This window comes from Phyllostomus hastatus, unplaced genomic scaffold (genome assembly GCF_019186645.2).
Source record: "Phyllostomus hastatus isolate PE091 unplaced genomic scaffold, TTU_PhHast_1.1 phas_scaffold_46, whole genome shotgun sequence".
In the NCBI taxonomy this organism is placed as follows: Eukaryota; Metazoa; Chordata; class Mammalia; order Chiroptera; family Phyllostomidae; genus Phyllostomus; species Phyllostomus hastatus.
Window position 1 is genome coordinate 14,706,177 of NW_025334032.1, and position 24,222 is coordinate 14,730,398.

General features: G+C 38.5%; 1 protein-coding gene across 1 annotated transcript in view; it reads left to right on the forward strand.

The window, feature by feature from the left end:
- Nucleotides 1-1,610: 1,610 nt before the first annotated feature.
- MYO16 (myosin XVI) overlaps nucleotides 1,611-24,222 on the forward strand; it is a 627,599-nt gene continuing 604,987 nt past the window's right edge. The window contains exon 1 of the mRNA XM_045821913.1: nucleotides 1,611-1,794. The gene's annotated coding sequence lies outside the window, so the exon portion shown is untranslated. The remainder of the gene's footprint in view (nucleotides 1,795-24,222) is intronic.

Consider the following 24,222-nt stretch of genomic DNA (forward strand, 5'->3'; position numbering starts at 1 on the left):
ACTCACTCAGAGGGAGTAAGCCGGAGTAGGTTAGTCCATTTGTGGTTTCTTTAAGAGGAGTTGCTTAGGGCTCCTGAAGTTTCTTCCACTAATTTAATCCTGGCTGGTTTTTGCAGCCAGAAGTCTTGGGAACTTATCTTCCTGGCCCTGGAACTCTAGGCTGAGGGTTGTGGGGGGGGGGGGGAGGACTGGTGTGGGGCTTGGACTCCTCACTCCCTAGATATCCCTCCTGAACTTTTATCCACCACATGTGGGAGTGGGACCAGCCCATGCTGTCTCATGCCCCCCCACTACCAGTCTGATGGATGTGGTTTCTTTAATTCCATAGTTGTCAAACTTCCATTCAACTTGCTTTCTGACAGTAATGGTTGTTCTATATTTTACTTGTAATTTTGATATGGTTTTGTGAAGAGGTAAGCCACATCTACCTACGGTGCTGCCTTGACCAGAAATTCCTGATCCCATCTTAAAATTCATAAAACATATCTCAAAATGTCCCCAAAATATAAATGAAAATTTAAGCAGTATCTCTGAATCATTATTTAATCCATTCCTGAACATGTAGTAGTATAATGTAACTTAAGTATGAAACTTACAGTCCACGCAGAGAACTCCAGATTCTCTATTTTTCATATAGCTATCATATGATATATTCAGATATATGCAATAATTAGCATGGCTATAAACTAATGTGAATAAACAGTTATTGAGTATGTGTTATATAGCATGCCATCTACTATTATATACTATCATGTGTGTGTATCACATTAACCCCAGAATTAATAGAGCATATAGCCCTCATGGCAAAATGTAGACAATAAAACATGTTTACAGAGCCAACCAAGAACAAAATTTGCGTGTGTGCATGGTGGGGGGAGGGTGGAAGCCTACTGTTTTGTTATGGAAATTGCAACAGAGAGCAGTTCCCTAGAGTGCAGAAGTTTTTCTTTATCCTTATTCGTCTTGTCCCAAGCTGAAGTTCATATTTTGGAGATTTCAGGAGAATCTCAGATGCTTTCAAACACCAGAGGGGGAAGGACTGTTATGGCCTCTGTATCTTTAAAAAGGGTCACTCATCTGCCATAGTCCCCGCCATGGCCTTTGTTCTGGTCGGGTTGTCTAAAGGGGATGGGTGTCCAAGGGGGATGCCCACTCCAGGTCATAGTTCCCCGGCCACTGGGCAGAGGACTCATGTCTGGGCCACCCTCTTTCCCTCCCACTCTCTCGCTTCTTGCAGAAGTCCGGACGAAAAAGTTTGAAGAGTGAGCCCCGTTCTTTGAATCGCAGCAAAGCGAGAGGCGGGAGAAACCGAAGAGGGAGGATCGAAGAAGCTAGAATTGGAGAGACAGGCGCGGTTTCAGACAACGAGTGAAAGCGTGGGAAGGAGGGAGCCAGGGGACCTGGAGGGGCCACCCTGGCGGGAGTGACGAGGGCGAGATCCGTATCCTGGGCCGAAGAAGGGGTGTGAGGCACAGAGCGACCACAGGCGCCCCTGGGAGCTGGAGCAGCTCAGCCCCGTGGCCGGCGGGGCGCGCGGGGAGGGGCGAGTGGGTCCGCACACGACGCACTCCTACCGACGAGCAAGCACAGCCCACCGGGTGGTGAACGACCGTCATCATCAGCCCCCCGCGGGCCGGGCTGCGCTCACCGCGGCCGCTTGGAGCATTCCGGGCGAGAAGGGTCTGCAGCACAGCGCACCGCTCACCGGCTTAGCCGCAGCCCCTCACTGGACGCGCCAGGAACGGATCCCGCGCTGCCCGCTGCTCCCGACTCCTTCCAACCCGTCTCCAGCAGGTAGGGGCCAAGGAGGGAGCCGTGCGCGGTCCCCAGCGTGGGGCAGTTGGCGGACCAACCTCGCCTCCGGGTCTGAGAACGGCGGGGCGCAGTGCTCTCCTACCCCGCGGCGCTGACTAGCCCGGGAGGATGCGGGGTGCTGGCACCTGTGTCGCTGGGTACCCACCCCGAGTCTCAGCGTGGAGTGGGGCGTAGAGAGGAGACGGGCGGTCTCTTTCCCGGAAAGGGACTCGGGGAGGTGTGTGAACGCGACCTGAGAGCAGAAACCGTGTCAACTCCGGACCTAGTCCAGCTGAGGAGGCGAAACTGGCAGTTTAGAGGGAGGTGGAAGCCTCTCGTTGCTAAGGGAGATGGGCGAAGCGGGGTGGTCACCTATAGACCACTGTGGGGGCGACGGGGGGATCGTTCTCTTTTCCTTTTTCTCTGGGCACGAAAAAGAGCGACTACTTCAGAGAACAAAGATGTAGGGGCGGAGGAGGGCTCCCTGGCTGTTGCTTTTCTATAGATCTACTGACCCCTGACCGCGACCTCCGCCGGACAATGTCAGCTCCATTGTCTTGGAGGCAGGCGACTACGTGTTGGACCAAGTCAGCGGCTTGGTACCCACCCGCGGCTCTTCATTGAAGGCTCTTACTTCTCCCGGCCCCCATCCCCTGTTCCCTGGCTGGGTAAAACCAACTAGGTCGGTGGGAATGATGGGATTAATTGGTACCCTTTACGCCCCTGAAAGGTAATGGAGATGATTTTCATCAAGTTCTCTTAGCATTTCTATCATTTATTGAAAAGCTGCTGTTACTGACTCGTAGCTCAGATCTCTGTTTTGGGAGAGTGCGCCAAATACATTTAAATTGTGTGTTGACCATTTGCCACTTGGAAGAATTATTTAGCTATTGGAAGAGGAAGAGCTGTGTTTTGCTGAACAGGGTCACGTAAAACTTAGCTGCTCTGAATTGGCCAGAGGAGTCAGTCAGGGAGCAGAAGGTAGGCTGGAAAGGCGGTTTTTATCCTCCCAAGTGGAGGAGCTCCGGAAAGCTCTCCTCCTCTTCCAGTCGCGGCTTTCTTTGAGAATTTCATGAGATGACTGGAAGAATCTCAGCTTAGGTGAAGATTAAAATGTCTTGCACACCTTTGCCATAGGCTAAGGGCTATTTATGAAGCCCCTGCGGTCTGCCATTCATCTCCTAGTGATTTTCGCTTAGAATCAAGGGGAAGAATAGGAGACACTAAAGTTATGCATGAACTCCTGAAATCAGAGCCAAACGACGGAGGAGGGGGCTACCACCTACCTGGACCCTCAGCTATGGGAGAGCTGCTGAAATAAACTTTGCTCTTGTTGTTACAGACTTTGAAACTAATTTACCACTGTGGGTTAAGAGTCCTCTAAAAAGTGTCTATTTGTCTGTGTGAAGTTGTTTAGTTTATTAAAATTATACAAGCATACATGACATATAGTTAACATTAACAGCTGTGGTTCCTTATCATACATGTGATCAACTATGTGAACATATGAAGTTTATATGTAGTCGACTTTTTGGAAACCAGAGTATGTGGCATTGCTTAGAACACAGTATTAATATAACCCAGGGATATATTAGTTGGTATAAAATCATCCAGAATGTGATGTTTATTCACTAAAGGAAAAATAAGGTTAATCAATAAAATTTGATCCAGAGGGCATGAGTTTGTCTGTGTCCTGTGGGAATGGGGGAAGTGAAATGATTTGTTTAGTACACGCTAAAATAGCTAAAGAATTTTATTTTGCTCATACAATTAATACTTTAAAGATTTCTTTCCCTCTGATTTAAGCATTTGAGAATGCTTGAAGACACAATTCCAGTAGCTACTGTGGCAGGCTGTTTGTTAATGTGATCTGTGGGTAAGTCAGTATTCCTGCAGATAAAGGAGAATTGCACACTAAATATGAGCCCACTGCAGAACACAGATCTTCTTGGAGGAGATGAAATAAAAATAAAAACATTTTCTATTCCTTAATAAATTGGAAAATAAAATCTATTGAGTAAAAGCATAATACATATAATGCACATAGTATGTGTGTGTATCTTTTATGTATCTCTGTAACTTGCAAATCCTTAAATGTATTCAAATATTCACATAAGTGAGAAAAGACATTGCATTGGAACTGGGATATTTGAAAATGATACTTCTTTAAACTTGAGACTGTGGTGGGTTAGCTGAGTGCTTCAAATGCTCAGCTCAGTATATCTGCCTTTTTGGGACCTTGTTGCCAGGGCAAATCTGGGCCAATGACAGCACATGTTCATAGAATGAGAAAACATCAGGGTGAAAAGGAACTTGTAGAGTGATCTGCTCCAGTTCCCAGTACTACAAATGAAGAAAATAAGGCCTAGAGGACTTAGGCCTCCCCCCCACACCCCTGCCTTCAAATCCATAGCTCTTTGCTGTGAACAGGAGTGTCAGATGTGTGGGAAGGTAGGGGATTTGGTTATTTCCCTGAGAGAAAGGCGCACAGGTGAATCCTGTTGTAGACGGTATGTTTTTACATCAGTGATCCTCTCTCGCCTTTCATCCCTATCCCTTGAGGTTTCCCTTCCCCCAGGCCTTCTCCTGGACACTCCTTTGTTCTGTTCTTTCTTTACTAATGCATTCTTCTGTAGTAGTTCCAGAAAGCAAAAAGTGAGCACATCAAGAGAACAGGAAAGATTAAAAAAATGCATACAGTTTACCCATGTAGGTTTAAAAAAAATCAGGCATAAAAAAGATGATTTTTGCCAGCCATACATTGAGGTGAGGAAACAGTTAGAGGAAGTAAAGTATCTTTACCTTTAGAAACTGAGAAAATCATAGTAACTACACCTGACCATTTCATAAGTTGCTTTTCTACATAAGATCTCCCTTAATCTCCCTTAACATTCACAACTGCCCCTGGAAGGAAGCAGGTGGGCATGATAATTAATTCCACATTTCAGGTCCCTGAAATGTTTCTTGTCCCTTGTTTTGACACCCCCAGGCAAAATCAGATACTTTTCTGATGATCCCCTAAAGATGGGTGATTATCACATTGTATGTTAATCATCCCAAGTCTATTTTCACTTTCATATCCCAGTCACCTGCTCAGGATGTGGCCCTCAGAAAGGATTTAGTTAATGCTTTTAGAATATATTGAACTAATGTCTTAATTTAAAGCAAGCATTTATGTTCAACTGACTTCTTTTAAGCACATATCTTTTTATGTGAATGTGCCAGTCATTTTTAGATGATAACATGATGAAAATTTATTAACAGTTCTGTTGTGACATTTTCTGAGAATGTGCAGTCATTCAAGTTCACAGTAACTTGACTTAGAAAAGAAGATTGAACACCTATAAGGACTAGGGCAGTGTGCTCCCTGGGCTGCCAACTCTAGATTCCCAGAGGTGCCCATATGAGTGGGTCTCCTAAGCCTACCTCAGATCTACAGAATGAGAATCTGAAGTGGGACATAGGAGTCTCTATCAACTAGCCCTGAGTGATTTTCCTAAGTACTACACTTGAGAACCACAATGTGATGATCATTCAAGAATTTATGTTTCATCTCCTCCACCTAGAGAGAATCACCTCTCTTTCCTACCTTATCTAGGAATCTGCAAAGATTTTCTTAGTTGGTTATTCTCATGTTTGATTATAGTAACTAGGGAGAATTGACAATGAACCAGGTTATTGGTTCTAAGGAGAGTTAGATTCACATTATCTAACTGTAACTAAAAGTATACACAGACAAAATGATATTATATTCAGATGGATTATAAACTTTAAGTGGTGGAATTATATCAACTGATTTATTTCCTATCTCAGGTAGGATTACAATACATTGTGTACAACTGTGTTAAAGGAATTATTTTAAATGATCTGGTTTTATATTATCTGTATTATGTTTATTTCTGCAGATATGAAAGAAGCTAGGAGTAGAGTGTTTACATTCACTGTACATCATTCAAGTTCATTCTTCAGGCTTTATAATCCACCTTCTATTCAGAGGATGCTGCTAAATTTGTTTTCTCACTCTTCTGTCCTCTCATTAAACAGCAGTTGATAGCTGATGTCTTACCCTTTAGCCTCCCCTGGTTCCTTTATGTCTCCTCCTCTGGCTTTGCTACTCTTGTTCATGTCTTCTAGTTGGTCCTCCCATGCTCTCTCCTTTGGCCTCGATTTCTCCTGCTTTCCATATTGCACTCAGTTCTCCTTTGTTCTCTGCATGCCTGCGGCTGAGGTACAGATCTGCATCTCTGGTCCTTTCTTCTTTTTGTTTTAGAACTGTATCTGCCTGCAGGACATGTTACCTGTGTGTTCCATACCAAGTCTGATTTCACATATCCAGACTGGAATTCATAAACTCTTACTGTCTCTGGGCCTGCCTCTGTTATTTCTGTTTTTTAATTCTTACTTGCCCCAGTAGTAGAAGACTCATCCACAGTTTTCTCATTTATTTGCTCTTCCTTTCCCCTCCCCAACTTTTCCATCAAGCCTTTACAATTTATCTTATAAATATTGCTGAGATTAGTCTTCTTTTTTCTGACCCTTTATGATTGCTCTTGGTCAACTCTTCAATTCCTGCCGGGGATAAGGGGTCAGTTTCTAATTCATCTTCCTGCTCTAGTCTTCTTCTTACAGCCAGTTTTATAGTTGTCAGAGTGATTTATCTTAAATGCAAATTTGGCCCTCAGACCTCTGTGGCAAACACTTAAATGATTTCCTGTTACCCATAGCATACAGTGTATGCTCCTCTGTGTGTCCTACATTGTCCTTCTTGACCCCACCCTTCAGCCTTCTCTCAGCTATTCTGACCTACATCTTCCACCTTGGACAGCATCTAATTGCTTGGAGTTCTCCAATGGAACATAGCCTTTCTTAAAGCCGAGTCCTGTGGGGTGGGGATGTGCTTGCTCAGCTGGAATCAAATGCAGACCATCTCTCCCCAAACATTTTGTGCCCCATAGATGTCCCTCTTTGGATCTCTCCTTACTGTGTTTGAATATCCAACTTTCTCCTGTGCTGTAATTACTACTACCTTGTTCATCTCTGTATAAATGTCTAGATTGGTTTGATGTTAGATGAATGGATATAAGAATTTCACAGTCAAAAGGCAGGCTGCCTTAGAGGCCTGAAAAATCTTCTTTGGAGAGCCTCACTCCACAGATCCCTACGTTGTGTTCACATGGAGCCTTCATCTCACTTTTGTAAACCAAAAGTAATTTTGGAGTGTGATAAAGAATAAAAAGCATTGGCTTGAACAAAAGGGGATGAAGCCTGGGAGACACAGATTCAGGTAGCAACTTAAATGGATTCCACTGAGATAAAGGGGAGGCCAGTTTTTAAGAAGTTCCTGCCCAAGTTTCCAATTTTATGGAATGAGGTTGCCAAATTGTGCAGTTCTGATTTGTCAGTATAGATGCAAATGAAGATATAATTTGCACATTTCTGATTAGGCAGGACACTTCCCAGACCGTTGGTAGAAAGGCAAAGCCAGGGCTTCTTGACAGTGGTTGTGTAAACAACTGGGGCATAGTGAAGGAAGCCCAGTGTAGTCTGAGATTCTTCCCGATACCCAGAGTACATAAGGAGCCCTTATCAGCAAGAGGCCACTAGGCTCTTATTCATAAATTTGGGCCCTCGTTCGACCATGAGGAATCCATCTCAACAAATTCTTCCTCAGCGTTCACATTGCCAACTGATGATTGTGGGTGTCAGTTTAATACTGTTAGAAATTCCCAATTTGGGGTGCCGTGAAGAAGGAAACTTTACTCAGTGTAAACACCTCAACTGTGATACAGCATGGCTGTGAGATCAGTGCCTATGGAGAAGCTCAGTAGTGTTACACCTCAATTATAAAGCAGCACAGCTGTGGAACAGCAAGGCTATGAGGTGGCCCTGGCTAGACAGCTCTGATCAGCACATGTCTGCTGTGCTTTGCACTTCTCTTTACCTGCTCTTCTACACTGTGGTCCACACAGTGTATCACAAAGATGTCTTTGGTGTTTCATCTCTGGAGATTTAACTGCTGTAAGGGATACCCAGTCGTCAGTCTTTGGTGGAAAGGGCAAGTGTGCTCCCTGAGACAGAGGGGAGCTGACTTATATAGAAAGAAGACCCCACCCTTGGTCCACGATTGATCACTCATCATGCAAATGAGGATTCCAAATCCTCCAAGGTTTATTGCTCCAAAAGGTGCTGTCCAGTCTGATTGGTCAGAATGGAGCCACTCTGATTGGTCACTGAAGATGCTAATGGGGATACAGCTGTGCAGCTTCAATTGACTTCAATCATTTTGGTTGAAATACAGTTACAGGAACTCCTTTATAAGGGCTGGCTCAGATGGCAGGAGCACAGTGCATGCAGGGAGTTCACTGCAGGCTTCTGCCCAAAGTACAGCACCAAGAGCCCTTCTCGGTAGGTGTCTTCTTTCTCAGGGTCCACATAATCAAATGAAGCTTTCTTCTCTGTGTCCACATTTTTTAAAAAATTAAATCTCTTCTCTTTCCCGTCACCTCAGATTCTACTCTGCTGACTCTTCTATCTTCTTCTCCCTCCATGAAAATCCTCAGCTCAATTTACAGATAAGGGAAAGAAAACCCAGAGAGACTGAATAATTTATTCAAAGTTATACTGCTAGTTTAGGATAGATCAGGATTTGCATACAGGTCTGATTATGAATCCTGTGCTCTCTCTTATCACAAAGCAAAAATCCAGGTTCTTTCTTTTTAAGAGAAGAAATGTGTTTCTTCAACAAGTGACATAGAAAAACATTACAGCCTGGGGCAACAAACCATAGCCCAAGGGCCAAATAAAGCCCGATTCTGTTTGTGTACTGCCTGTAAGTGAAACATGCTGTTCACATTTTAAATTTTTTAAAAAATATTGTATTTCTTTATTTTTAGAGAAAGAGGAAGGAAGGGAGAGAAATGTTAATGTGAGAGAGAAGCCTCTTGTATGCACCCTGACCAGGGACTGAACCTGCAATTCAGGCATGTGCCCTGACTGGGAGTTGAACCCACGACCTTTTGCTTTGTGGACAATGCCCAACCAAGTCACACCAGTCAGGGCATTAAATATTTTGCTTATTTATTTATTTTAGAGAGAGGAGAAGGGAGAGAGGAAGAAAGGGAGAGAAACATCGATGTCTAAGTGACATCCTTTGGTTGCTTCTTGCATGCACCCAACCTGGGACCTGGCCCACAACCCAGGCATGTGCCCTGAGGGGTAATCAAACCAGTCACCTTTGCATTTGTAGGACAATGCTCAACTCACTGAGTCATGCCAATCAGGGCCATACTGTTCACATTTTTTAAAGGATACTAAAAAGAAAACCAAACCAAAAACAAAGCAAAGAATGCATGGCCTACCTAGATCCTATGGCCCCGATTGCTTAAAATATTTACTGTCTTGCCCTTTATAGAAAGTATTTGCTAAGCCTGATACTGAGAAACAATGGGATCTGAAGATGAAGTCCAGTCCAATTTATGTGGAGACTGACTTTGGTAAATTAACTGGACATAAAATAAGTTGTAGATTTAGTGAATTTTAAGAAGGAAAAATGAAGGTAGAACCCATACGTCATTCAAATGGTTGATATATTTATTTCTTAAGTTTTGATGCTTCTCATTTATCCACAAATAATTACCATAGTGGACCATAATAATTACCACAATGTATTAATTTTATATCATTTATTAGTTTATATTATTTATTAGTATTAAATAATATAAGTAAAATAAATCAGGTAAACCTTTACAAAATCACTATGGACTATTTTGGTTAAACATGTGAATGAAGGGATGGATAAAGGTGAGTTTGATGTCCAAGTTCTCACAAGTCGAACTGAATTTTATATAAAAATAGGCATTTGAATATGTTATTTTTTATAGATAACTAGTGAATGCCTTCTTTTTCATTTTTATTGCTGGAATTGGTTGGTATTTTAAAAATAAACTTGGGAGGTTAAAGCCTCTAGCATGTAGAACTGTATGCCTTTAATGAGCACATTTAAAATATTAAATAATTCCTTTAAGAACGATAAAGTCTTATTCAGGCTTACTCATTTTCTTTCTAATTTAGATTCTTGGTTATAAGCAGCTCAGTAATATGTGGTTGGTAGTCCCTGGGTAGAAATCACTTCATGAACTCCTAAATCTTCTTTCAAAAAGTCTATTAATATGCCTTTTATCTTTATGATTTGGAACAGCAAGTCATTAACTTTACATTTATTTCAGTGATTTAAAACTAAATGTGAGAGCAAGACAAAAGAACTTTGGCAGAAGAAATAAGGAAGTTTAATAGAACAGAATACTGAGAAATATATGTTCACATAGGTTTTAGCTTGCTATTTTCATTTTCAGTGTATAGAAAGAAATAACAGTTTTCTGGAATAAACCTAAGACATGTTATTTCTCAGGAAGGGGTTTGATAAAGCTACAGATGCATAAGAATTCAAAAAAAGATAATAAACTGAGTTTTCCTAAGGTAGATGGATAAAAGAAGCATTGGTATGGGAAACTGCAGTGTAGTATAACTGGTCAATGAGAAGATGAGCTTGAGGTGGACAAGCATTGGTTGATATTCCAATTCTGCTTACTTCTCTGGGACCATGTACACATGAAAAAACCTTTCTGCCACTCATCTGTGAAGTGGGATGAGCACAGTGCCTTTCTTATTGGTTTAATGTGGGATCAAATGAGATGCAAATGTCTGTGTGTGCTTATCACTGAGCAGAGGCTCTATAAACTTCAGCTGCGTTGACCATGCCTGAGTAGCTCACATGAGAGTAGATTCTGAAACATTAAGAGGAAATATAATTATAACCCAGTGGATGGAAATTATAAAATCCAATATGACATAAATGGAATGGGAGACTTTAAAAGCAAAATAATGACTTTGCAGTTACATATTATTAAGAGGACATCACATAGAAATGTCATGTCACTCCTCAGGGCCACTTGTGTAATGACATTTAGTCAGGACATGTGTACAAGGTGGAGATTTGGCCAAGTGTCAAACCTAAGTAAAAAAAAGAGTAATGTGAACCCTTAATAAGGATGTCATAACTAAATCCTAATATGAGTGCAGGTATGAAAAATAATAAAACTGGATTATTCATGTCATGTTTATAAAAAATAATAAAACTAAAAACAATAAACTGGATTATTTGTGTCATGTTTATAGTAAGAAGAGCAAGGCAGTGATCAACTTCTGCTTAGGACAGATGATATAAAAGTACATATATTCATCATGATTTTGGACCCCACTCTCTTCATCAAAGAGAATGAGTTTAAAAAGGAAAAGCAAATTGAGTCTTGGATTAAATCTTAACATAGGTGAGGGAATTAAAACAAAAATTTAGCTCCTTTAAGTGAATTCAGGTTAGTCTCTATTTTTGAAAAAAAAAGAAGCCATTTTGATTTTAATAGATTGCATTGAACCTGTAGATCACATTGGGTAATATATGTATTTAATAATACTATTTTTTAATCCATCAGCACAGGACATTTCCATGTATTTGAGTTGTTTTAATTTCTGTCACCCATATTTTGTAGTTTTTTAGTATACAGATATTTTGTATACTAAACAAAAACTTAAACTTAAACAAGGATTTTGCTTCCTTGTTTAAGTTTATTCCTAAGTATTTTATTCTATTTGATGCTATTATAAATGAGATTATTTCTTTAATTTCATTTTAAGATTGTTCATTCATAGTGTATACTAAACACAACTACTCTAACAGGTTTTTGTGGAATATTTAGGGTTTCCTAATTATAAAAGACATGATTTTACTTCTTCCTTTCTAATTTGGATGTCTTTGATTTTCTTTTTTCTTTCAATGCCTTGCCTTGTTGCTCTGGTTAGAGCTTTCAGTACTATGTTGATAGAATTAGTAAGAATTGACATCCTTGATTTATTCCTGATCTTAGAGAAAAAGCTTTCAGTTTTTCAACATTGAGCATTATGTTAGCTGTGGCTTCCAATATGGCCTTTATTATGTTGAAGTAATTTTCTTTTATTTCTAGTTTCTTTAATTTTTTAATCACAAAACTGTGTTAAATTTTGTCATATGCTTTTTCTGTGTCAATTGACATAGTCATGTGAATATTAGTGTTCCTTCTGTTAGTGTAATGTATAAATTAATTGATTTTCATATATTGAAATACAGCTTTATCCCAGGGGTAAATCCCTCTTGGTCATGGTGTACAATGCTTTTAATGTGCTATTGAATTCAGTTTGTTAGTATTTTGTTAAGGACTTTTGAATCAGTATTTATCACCACAAGTTTTCTTGTAGTATTTTTGGCTTGATATCAGGGTAGTAATGGTATAAAATGAGATTGGCAGTGTTCCCTCTTCTTCAGCTCTTTGGGAAAATTTGAGGATTAGCATTAGTTCTTCTTAAAATGTTTGATAAAATTCAATGGTGAAGCCATCTGGTCCTGGGCATTTTTATGTTGGAAGGTTTTTGATTGCTAATTCAATCTTCTTATTAGGTATAAATCTGAAAACAGTTTTTATTTTTATTATTTTAAGTATATTTTATTGATTATGCTATTACAGTTGTCCCAGTTTTTCACCTTTTGCCCCTCTCTGTCCAGTACCTTCCTTCCCTTCAGCAACCAGCCCCACCTTAGTTCATGTCCATAGGTCTTGCATGTAAATTCTTTGACTTCTCTATTTCCTATGTTATTCTTAATTTCCCCCTATTTTGTTCCTACCAATTATGCTTGTTAATCCCTACACCATTTCCCCACTCTCTCCCTTCCCCTTCCCAGCTGGTAACCCTCCAAATGTTCACCATATCTATGATTCTGTTCCTGTTCTGGTTGTTTGCTTAGGGTTTTTTGTTTTTTGGTTTTTTTTTTTAGATTCAATTGTTGATAGTTGTTAATTTGTTGCCATTTTAAGTTCATGGTTTCCATCTTCTCCTTTTTTCTTAAATAAGTCCCTTTAACATTTCCTGTAATAATAGCTTGGTGGTGATGAACTCCTTTAGCTTTTCCTTGTCTGAAAAGCACTTTATCTGCCCTTCCATTCTAAATGATAGCTTTGCTGAATAGAGTAATCTAGGTTGTATGTCCTTGCTTTTCATCACTTTGAATACTTCTTGCTAGTTTCTTCTTGCCTGCAAAGTTTCTTTTGAGAAATCTGCTGATAGTCTTACGGAACTCCTTTGTAGATAACTCTTTGCTTTTCACCTTACTGCTTTTAAGATTCTCTCTTTATCTTTAATCTTTGGCATTTAATTACGATGAGTCTTGATGTGGTCCTCCTTGGGTCCAACTTGTTTGGGACTCTCTGTGCTTATATGTCTATTTCCTTTGCCAAATTAGGGAACTTTTATTATTTTTTTCAAATAAGATTTCAATTGCTTGGTCTTCTTCTTCTCACTCTGGCCTCCCTATGATTCAGATGTTGTCATGTTTGGAGATGTCCCAGAGGTTCCTCAGCCTAACCTTGGTTTTTTGAATTCTCATTTCTTCTTTTTGTGCTGGTTGAATGTTCAACTGTTCCTTATGTTCCAAATTTTTGGTTTGGAATATCCCAGCTTCCTTCCCTTCTCTGTTGCTTTCCTGTGGATTATTCTTTATTTCACTTACTGTGACCTTCATTCCTTCCTTTTATTTTTTTGCTGTACTGAAGGAGATCGCTGAGCATCCTGATAACTTTTGTTTCAAACTCTGCATCTAATAGGTTGGGTATTTCCATTGCCCTTAGTTCTTTTTTCCAGGGTTTTGTTCTGTTCTTTCATTTGGGCCATTTTTCTTTGTCTCCTCAATTTATCAGCCTCCCTGTGTTTGTTTCTGTGTTTTCAAAGAGCTGGTTTTACTTCTTGTCTTGGTAGCATGGCCTATGTAGAAAAGGCACCTGTAAATTGCATGGAGCAGAGCCTTAGGTATGGGCAGGGCAACCTGCTTCACTGTGTTGTGGCTGTGTGAGGAGGGCTCCAATGGGGGACAGTGCCATTCCCTGGCTTCTGGTGGTTTGCCCAGCACTCTCCCTGTTTCCAGTCACTTCACTGCCTTTCTGGGTATGACTGACACCCCTCTGGCTACTGCCCCAGTTGTGAATCTCAGAGTGGGTGGGTGTGTAAATGTTCTAAGACTGTGCTGACCCTTTAAGTGGCAAAAATCTCTGTCTCTTCTGCTGCTCCAACTCCTACTGGTTTTTACAACCAGAAGTAATGGGGATCTATCTTCCCAGTGCTGGATCTCTGGTGACTGCAGTCTGGCCCGGTGCTGGGATTGCTTGCTTGCAAAGTGTCCTTCCTGTCCATTTCACCACTGCTGCCCCTGCTGCCTTTCCCAACCCCTCTGCCTCTATGCCCATCTCTGTGACTGTGATCCTTTTACTTGTCTGGATGAATGTGGTTTCTTTAAATCCTTAGTTGTTAGATTTCCATACAGCTTGATTTTCTGACAGTTTTGGGTGTTACTAGTTTTAAGATCTGGTTGTAATTCTTTCTATGGTTGCCTGTGGAGGCAAAATGTGTCTACATATGCCTCCATCTTGACTGGAAGTCCCAACATGGATATTTCAAGAGTTTTTATTTGTTCATGATTTAGTATAGTTGTGTTGCATATTTTAGGAATTTACCCTTTTCTTCTAGGTTATCCCCTTTGTTAGCATATAATTGTTCATGTTGTCTCTCATAATCTTTGTCTTGTTTATTTCAGTGGTATCATTATAATAACTCCTGTTTTATTTCTGATTTATTTAACTCTTCTTTTTTTCCCATTTACTCTAGCTAAAGGCTTGTCAATTTTGTGAATCTTTTCAAACCAACTCTTGGTTTTCTTTTTTTTAAGATTTTATTTATTTATTTTTATAGCAGGGAAGGGAGGGAGAAAGAGAGAGATAGAGAAACATCAATGTGTGGTTGCCTCTCACACAACCCTCAACTAGGGACCTGGCCCGAAAACCAGGCATGTGTCCTGACAGGGAATCCAACCTGTGACCTGGCTGGCTGGCACTCAGTCCACTGAGCCACACCAGCAAGGACCCAACTTTTGATTTTCTTGATTCTTTTTCTTTTTTATATTCTCTATTTAATTTACTCAATATTTTTGCTCTAATCTTTGTAATTTCCTTCCTTCTGCTAATTTTTTGGCTTATTTTTTTAGTTACTTAATGTGTAAAGTTAGGTTGCTGATTTTAAATCTTCCGTTTTGAATGTAGATATTTATTGCTGCAAACTTCTCTTTGGGTATTATTTTACTGCACAAATACATTTTATTATGTTTTGTTTCAATTTATTTTGTACATGATATTTTCTAATTTTCTTTATGATGTCTACTTTGACCCATTAGTTGTTCAGGAATATGTTTTTTAATTTCCACACATTTGTGAATATTCTAGTTACTCTTCTGCCATTGGTTTCTAGTTTCATTTCTTTGTGGTCAGAAAAAAATACTTGGTACAATTTCAACTTTCTTAAGTATGTAAGACTTGTTTTCTAGTTTAAGATGTCCTCATATGTTATCTATATTGGAGAATGTTCCATGTACACTTGAGAAAACTGTGTGTTCTGCTGTTGTTTCATGAAATGTTCCATATATAGCTGTGATTAATTTGTCTATAGTTTTTTGTGTGTCCTGTGATTTATCATTGATCTTTTGTCTGGTTATTCTATTCATTATTGACAATGGAGTATATTAGTTATGGTTAGTGAAAGAAACAGAACCAATAGGATGCAAAAGGAGATTTTTGAAATCAGGAATTTGCTTATATATTTATCAAGGCTGAGAAATCCCAGGAAAGCCAGGTGATGTAATTCTGTCTGAGTTTGAAAGCTCAAGGACCAGTGGAGCTTGTAATTCAAATCCCAGTTCAAGGGCTGGAGATGATGAGATAGGTGTCTCAGCTAAACAGTGAGACAAGAAATAAAGGAACAGATTTGTCCTATTTTTCCCTTTTTTTCTATTAAGGACCTTAATGGATTGGATAATGACTCGCCACATTAGGAGGGCAATCTGTTTAACTGAGTACATGATTCAAACCTACTTTTATCCAGAAACACCTTCATGGACACACCTAGAAGCAATGTTTAATCTGGAAATCCCATGGTCCACTCAAATTGATATATAAAATTAACACATGAAATATTGAGATCTGTTACTTTTTCATTCTGTTTCTCCTGTGAATTCTATCAATATTTGCTTCATACATTTGGGTACTCATATGTTAGCTGCATATAAATTTATAATTGTTACATATTATGGGTGAATTTACCCTTTTACTATTATTACCATTGTTTTAGATTTTTAAAGTATATTTTATTCATTATGCTATTATAGTTGTCCCATTTTTTTCTCCCCTTTATCTCCCTTGCTCCTTCCAACATCCCCGCCCCCCTTAGTTCATGTCCATGGGTCGTATATGTAAGTTCTTTGGCTTCTCCATTTCCTATACTGTTCTCATCTCCCTGTCTGTTTTGTACCTGCCACTTATGCTTCTTATTTACTGTACCCTTCCCCCCATTCTCTCCCTGCCCTCTCCCCACTGATAACCCTCCATGTGATCTCCATTTCTGGATTTTGTTCCTGTTCTAGTTGTTTGCTTAGTTTGTTTTGATTTTTAGGTTCAATTGTTGATAGTAGTGAGTTTGTTGCCATTTTACTCTTCATAGTTTTGATCTTCTTTTTCTTAAATTAAGTCCCTTTAACATTTCTTATAATAAGAGCTTGGTGATGATGAACTCCTTTAACTAGACCATATCTGGGAAGTACTTTATCTGCCCTTCCATTCTAAATGATAACTTTGCTGGATAGAGTAATCTTGGTTGTAGCTCCTTGCTTCTCATGACTTGGAATACTTCTTTCCAGCACCTGCTTCCCTGTTTTCTTTTGAGAAATCAGCTGATAGTCTTATGGGAACTCCTCTGTAGGTAACTGTCTCCTTTCTCTTGCTGCTTTTAAGTTTCTCTCCTTATCTTTAAACTTGGGCAATTTAATTATGATGTGTCTTGGTGTGGTCCTCTTTTGGTACAATTTGTTTGGGACTCTCTATGCTTCCTGGACATGTATGTCTATGTTCTTTGCCAAATTAAGTAAATTTTCCTTCATTATTTGTTTCAATAAGTTTTGAATTTCTTGCTCTTTCTCTTCTCCTTCTGGCACCTCTATGATTTGGATATTGGAACATTTAAAGTTGTCCTGGAGGTTCCTAAGCCTCTCCTCATTTTTTTGAATTCTTGTTTCTTCATTCTGTTCTGGTTGAATGTTTATTTCTTCCTTATGTTCCAAATCATTGATTTGAATCCCAGTTTCCTTCCCTTTACTGTTGGTTTCCTGTATATTTTCACTTTATATTTCACTTTTCATAGCTTTCCCTTCTTCCTCTATTTTGTGACCCTACTCAATCATTTCTGTGAGCAACTTGATTACCAGTGTTTTGAACTCTGCATCTGATAGGTTGGCTATCTCCTTGTTGCTTGGTTCTTTTTCTGGAGTTTTGATCTGTTCTTTCATTTGGGCCATATTTCTTTGTCTTGGCACACCTCTTATGGTGTAAGGGGTGGAGCCTTAGGCATTTGCCAGGACAGGCCCACCCACTTCCCTAATTTTTGTGCTGTATGTGGGGGAGGAGTCGGAGGGGGTACAATGCTGCTTTCTTGGTTCTTGCCTTGCCTTTGGTCACTTTTCCCACTTCCCACAAGTGGGTTTTCTCTTTTCAGGTGCTGTTCTTGCATTGGTGACCTATATACGTTCTATGATCCCAAGGGTTCCTCCAAGAGACTCTCCTGTGAGACTGGGAGTTTCTCCCACTGCTGCAACCCCCACAGGTTTTTACAGTCAGAGGTTTTGAGGCTTTGGTTTCCCACACTGGACCCCTGGGTGTGTGATCTGTCTCACTCCCTAGTTGTTCCTCCCTGCTTTTCTGCATGGGAATATGGGATATCTTGGTTCACCAGTTGCCACCTTACTGCAAGTCCTCACCACCGGCTGTCCATCACTGCCCCTCCTATCAGTCTGGGTGAATGTTTCTTCTTTAATTCCATACAGACTTCCATACAGTTCAATTTTCTGGCAATTCTGGCTGGGTTTTTTTGTTTGTTTGTTTTTTAATTGGTTGTTGTCCTTCTTTTGGTTCTGCATACCCTTTTATTATTATATAATGTCCTTTGTCTCTTTGGACAATGTTTGACTTAAAATCTATTTTATCCTATATACATATGAACACTCCTGCTCTCTTTTGGTTGCTGTTTGGATGAAATATCTTTTTTCATCTTTTCACTTTTAGCTTATGTGTGTCTTTACATCTCAAGTGAGTCTCTTGCAGACAATGTATAATTGTGCCATGTTTTGATTTTTATTTATTTAACCATGTTATGTATTTTAATTGGAGAACTTTATTTATTTACATATAAAGTAAATATTGGTAGGAAATGACTTACTTTGGATAATTTGCTGTTTCTGTATACTTTGTAATTATTTTGTCCTTTTTTTGCTGTTGTCTTATTTTTTGTTTTATTTTTTAAAAGACTTTATTTATTTTTATAGAAAGAGGGGAAGGGAGAGATAAAGAGAGGGAGAGAAACATCAATGTGTGGTTGCCTCTCATGAGCCTCCTACTTGGGATCTGGCCTGCAACTCAGGCACGTGCTCTGACTGGTAATTGAACTGACTACACTTTGCTTCCCAGGCTCACACTCAATCCACTGAACTACACCAGTTAGGGCTATTTTTTATTTTATTAATGTTTTGTAGTGATATTTAGGTCCCTTTCTTATTTTGTTTTGGACATCATCTATATTATATTCTTTGTGGTGTTCATGGGTGTTATAAAACATCTTATAACAATCTATTTTGAGCTGATTACATCTTCAATCATATACAAAACCTCTACTACTTTACATCTTTCCCACTCCTACTTTATGTTTTTGATATCACAAATTACATTTTTATACTATGTATTCATTGACATCATTTTATAGATATTTTGTTTTCATTTTTTGAATTCTATACCAGAGTTAAAAGTGATTTATGTACCACCATTACAGTATTATAGGATTCTGTTTAAGTATAACCAGAGAGCTTTATATTTTCATATGCCATCTTTTGTTCTGCCAGGATTTTAAAGTTCAATTTGAAGGTCTCATTTTAGCATTTCTTACAAGGCAGTTCTAGTGGTAATGAACTACCTCAGTCTTTGTTTGTATGAGAAAGTCTTTTTCACCTTCATACTTGGAGAAGTTTTGTTGGCAATAATAATTCTTGGTTGGCAGATTGTTTTCTTTTAGTACTTTGAATATATCATCCTATACCCTTTAGGCTAGGACTATAAAATTTTTGCTGAGAAATCTACTGATAATATCATGGGAGCACTCTTATACACGACAAGTCACTGCTTTTGAATTTTGGCAATTTGGGTTCACCCTAGTTGGAATCCATCGAGCTTCTTGAATTGGATGTCTGTTTTTCTTTTTTAGATATGGGAAATTTTTAACCATTATTTCTTCAAATAAGCTCTTTGTCCCTTTCTTTGTTTCTCTTCCTTTTGGGACTCCCATAATGAGTATACAGATATTTTTATTAGTATTCTATATATGCCTTAAGTTTCCTTCATTTTTCTTAAATCTTTCTTTTTCTCATTGTTTCTTTAACTCAGTAATTTCAAATTATTTGCCTTTGAATTTGCTGATTCTTTCTTCCGTTAACTAAGTTTGATGTCAAATCTCTCTGGTGAGGTTTTCAATTCAGGTATTGTATTATTTAGCTCAAGAATTTCTATTTAGTTATGTTTTTTAGTTTATATTTTATGTTGATTTTTTTCATCTTTTTAATTCATGGTTCTGTTGATTTTGTTGTCTCCTTTTCATCTCATTAAGCTCACTGAGCCACTTTAATGTGTTGTGGGGTTTTTTTTTTTTTTGGAATTCTTTGTTAGGTATTTCATAGATTTCCATTTCTTTAAGATCAGTTTCTGAAGATTTATTTTGTTTCCTTGATTGCACCATGTTTCTCTGTTTCTCTCTATGCCTTGCAATTTTTTTTTCTTGTAGAAACTTGGGCATTTAAAAAAGCAACCACTTTTCCCAGTCTTTATGGATCAGTTTTATAAAAGGGAAACCTTCACCAATCAGCTTAGCTAGAGAAGCTGGGGACCTCTCAAATCTTTCTTGGGATGCACCTGTTCTGGGCTTGAGTGAGTAATTTTCCAATTAGAGAGGTTTGCCTTTTTGTTTTTTAGGAGTCTGTGATCTCTTGCTCCCTCTATTTGTGGTGCTGCATGTTCTCTTGTTCTGCAGCAAGTTGCCAACTTTTTTGTTCAGTGGACCCCAGACATCCAGAGTATGCTGTTTCTATCAGTGTTCTGTGTCAGGATAGACAGAAACCAGTCCCTGGAGCAGCCACCAAAACCTGGAACACTGCATGCATGCACATTTCTTGTTTTCCTATTGAGGGAGAAAATGTTAGTTGGGAGTTCTCTTCCAGTCATGCTGAGCTAGGTCAACTGGGGTGCACAGGGGTTATGGGTAGATCATGGGGTAGAATGCAAAGGTTTTTCGTACTTATTTAAATGCAGCTATTCTCAGCTTTTTTTCTTGACTGTGCTACTGCAACTACTTACCTGATTTGGGGCACTTACATAAGGCCAAACCATATGGTTTTTGGCCCATATACTTTCATAAAGTTAGTGTCTCAGTGGGAGAATAAAGGCTGGGGCTCCTTATTTCACCTTCTTGTTGGTGTCATTAAATACTGGAATTTATTTCAATTTAACAAGGCATTCTGCAGACTATCTTGGATTTGACAGAAAGCATTATGACCCTGATCAGTTATGACCCATATCTGTGGACAGAAGAGCTGGATTAGGTGAGAGAGATTAAGTTGAGCCATGCTGTCTTTAGGTAAAATATTGAATCAACTAGTGTCAGCTTTAGACAAAGATAAACTTTTATGAGACAGATGAAAGAACAGGCAGAAAGAGGTAATAATTATAGGAAGGACTCTTTATAAAAATACGCTGAAAAACTTAGCATTCATTTATTAAAACATACAGTAAGTCACCTTACTTCAAATAAAATAATACTGTAAGTAGTAGATTCTCCATGTTCTGAATCTGAGTTCTAGAACTGTTGCAATTTCTTCATTTCCCCATGATTCTCTTGATACTTCTAGAAATGGTGGTAACTACACAGGGAGGCTAGGTGTCTGAGTTATATCCACTTAGGCAAGGCAGCAGAATTGATTAAGATCATATAATTAAGTAACAGGAGACCTAAAAATCAATACCAGTAAGATTCATGTACAAAAGTAGTTCATGAGTAGAAGTCACACTCATTCAGAAACTAGAGATAGGGTATGTTATCTTTATAAAAACATTTTAAAGTACATATAAACCAAAAGAAAATATATTCATGTTCTCACTATTGTGTGGAAATGTACTCTTTATACTTCATCCCTCCATATCAGTGTCTGTAACGTTGTGCATAGTTATGTATATGGATATGTTTGTGTATGAGTATGTATAAAATACCATCTATTTCACTGTTTTCCCCATTACATGATAGCCACATGGTTTGAGTAAAATAGACCCAAATCGAACTTCAGAACTGGGCCATGATTGGCTTAGGTTGATCAGCATAATGGTATTCTGTTTGCTCTGATGAATTTTCCAGAGTTAAGAATGTGATCCAACTGAGTGTGGTTCAAGACTTTTCTTTCATTATCGAGAGTCAATCTCTGTCTGTCTGTCTGTCTGTATGTCTTTCCACACTGTCTTACTGTAGCCATGGTGCTATCAAGACAGAAACTAGTTTATTAATAAACTATCACAAGATACAGCAGAAGTTGAATTAGAAGAGAAAGCAGTAACACCATGATCAAACAGCACCTGAAACATCCCTCCTGTCATTACCTTTGACCTAGAATGCTTGTGGGTTATAGGAGGGCTATGATTCTAATGAATTCTTTAAATTTAATTTTAATCTTTTAAAAATGGCATAACATTTACAGAGAAAAATGCATATAAGTGCACACTTCAACTATAGTAAGGTAAGCACATGTATCAAGAAATAAACTACTGTAAGTAACTCCACTACCCACTGTTTTACTTTTATGATATTTGTTTCTTATGCTTTTCTGTGTAGTTTTATCATATGTGCATCCCTAACACTGTAGTTTTGTTCAGTCTGATTGTGAACTGCATGGGAATGGAATTAATGATAATTATTGCATGAATTGTAGCTTATTTAGTTTCATTATTGGATGTTTTTAAGTATTAAGTTTGGGTATATTATGAATAATGCTAATTTGTAATAAAATATACACCATATATATATGATGTATACCTGAGAGGGAAGGGCTGGGTCATGAATATGAATACTTTAGATGATTTAAATCAACATTTTGAAGTTCGTAATAGGTGTTTAGTCCTGATGTTTTAGTCCAAGAATAAGGAGGGAGAATTTATTAGGGAGAATTGTAAACTTTGTTGGTAGATTCAAAATATCAGTGGCAGAGGTTCAGAATGCCCAAGACACATCTATTATCAAGACACATCTTGATAATAGAACATTTAGAATAAATATATGAGTGTTAGTTTGACTAATGCTCATCATAATAAGCCCAGTGTCACCATAATAAATGCTGATATGCTATTGAAATTGAAATCTAATGTCTAATATCCTAAGTAGATGAGTTCACATTTAGAATAGTATATTCATTTTGGAGACTCATGTATAATTAAGAATTTGACAAACTGATCTATATACAAAAGAATAAAGTCGAATGCTTAAATCTCAGAAAGAGCAATGTGAAAAGTTTATCCTGAGAAGCATTTACCCTGGAAGATGGTAGAAAGAGTGTTGTACCTTTCATGTAGAAAAACTATTAATATCTATTTCATTATCTCTATGTAGTCAATCTTGGAGCAGTGGGAGGGCTGGGACAAGACTGCATTAAGGCATATTTCATGTGTTTAATCCTTTAATATATGAGGTCTGTCCAGAAGGTATCCAGCCATATAGCATAAATCATAGAGACATTTATTGAAGAAGATACGAGATACAAGAAATATTGTACATCAGACAATGATGCCTCCGTCCCCTTCAAAGCAGGCACCTTGGGACCTCACACAGTTCTCCCAATCACCATGAGCTGCCCCATCATATTTTCCTGAATCTTATCAATGATCTGACATCTCTTCCTTTTCAAAAGTAATTTTAGTTTTAGGAAAAGCCAGAAGTCACAGGGCACCCAATCTGGGCTGTAGGGGGGCTGAGTCACCTGGGTGATTTGATGTTTCACCAAAAAACTCTGCATGATACATGATGCATGAGCGTTGTCATGATGAAGCTGCCAATCACCAATTGCCCATAGCTGTGGCCTTCTGAATCATCCAAATGATTTCCATGGAGGAATGTTCAAGCTTAATGCAAAATTTGAATTTTGCTCAGTCATTTTGAATGTAATGGCCACACATTACTCACTCAAGGGCATCTACCACCCCACTGGCTAGTAGAGTGAAGTGGTCATTGTTCACACATGCACATTCCAGTCTACTGTCTTTGGCTGCCAGGTCCCATCAATGTTGCACAAACCATTCTTATTATATTAACAATGGCTGGAATTTTTCTGGACAGACCTTATAAATTTGAACTCCACTAATTTCAAGGAAAGGAAAAAACAATCTTAAGACATAGGGAGTTCACCAGAAAAGTAGTTTCAAATAGAAGCAGGAGATGTCTAGATGTCCTGAATATACATGATCACTTTTTAGAGTCTTCTAGCATATCTCTCAAAAGAAAAGTAGGAAAAATTCACAGCCTCACCCAGAAAAATCCTTGGAACCTTAAATATCCTGCTCAAATTTCTCTACTTCTTGAACAGAGAGGTATTTCTTAGTCCTAAATTGTAGCTTCCATTCACCATGTGTAATGTAACTTAGAGAATTACACCTGTTTTCCACAAAAAATAATCACTACTTTAAAAAGGGTTGAAGTCAAAACAAAAGAACAAGTAACTTCTAAGGAGAGATATATAAAAGAAAAAAACTGCACAAAATCACAGGCCATCATGATTTATGTGGCCTTCTGTAGAACTCTAACTTACCTGGCCCTGAACAGTCTTGATTTATAGAAACAGGAATTTCAATGGAGAGGGTTCTTACTGAGAAAAAAAGAATATCAGAATTCAAGATGCTTTATGAGCTTTACAAATTCAATGATTATTTTAATTTCCTAATACATTTTAATAGAATTAAAAATATCAAGCCAAAGGGTGGACATTAATTTAGTGATGTGTCCTGAAATTGACACACTTAAAAAATGCAAGTGTCCCTGAGCATCTTGTAACACATGTTGCTTTAAAAGTGTTGAAGAAAATAGAAAAATATCTTATTGCTTAGATATTTTTATATTCTCAAGAGAGCAGTAGCATAATAAATTTCTTAAATCTGTATCATGATCATCTTACCAGAGGCAAGAAGT